Source organism: Athene cunicularia, assembly GCF_003259725.1.
Source record: "Athene cunicularia isolate RWA chromosome Z unlocalized genomic scaffold, athCun1 chrZ_part2, whole genome shotgun sequence".
NCBI lineage: Eukaryota > Metazoa > Chordata > Aves > Strigiformes > Strigidae > Athene > Athene cunicularia.
Window position 1 is genome coordinate 4,126,313 of NW_020799143.1, and position 582 is coordinate 4,126,894.

Sequence of the window (582 nt, forward strand, 5' to 3'; positions counted from 1 at the left end):
TGCGTACCTCCCCTCTGTTTTCAGGAGTGAGTTTCTACTCCTGTCAAAAGAGCAGACTCTTAGACCAAGTAAGTGTTGGGAACAGAGTCTCCCAAACCAACTCAGAGCTGCTGTAAGTACTCCCAATATTGTCCCCCACATGCATGTCACAAGTTTCTTCAACCCTGATGCTCCCCTTCAAAGGTAGAGCCTTGCTGTGTATCACAGAGCAAACTGTTCTGGTGACATCCACTTTTGAGCTCAGCTGTGCTCACATCACATGGGTTAGCATTTTCACTGTTATTTCCTTAAAGCAGTAGTGCTGGTAAGGGACTGGTACCTGCCTCCTGTACTCAAAGGGCCAGAACACCTCTATTTTAACAGCGAAGAGCAGAAATATAGTTTTAACATCAGAAAACAAAAAACAAAAAAAAAGAGCCTTTTGAAATAAGTGCTGTTCTTAAAAGGGCATGAAACTTGAAAACCACAAACTGCAGGTGACCAGCTACTTCTCTTGTGACAGGGATACTTGCAGGCACAGAGTGATCCCTTGATGTCCTGATATGCAATTTTTGCATTTCTCAAAATGAAATGGGGGGGGGG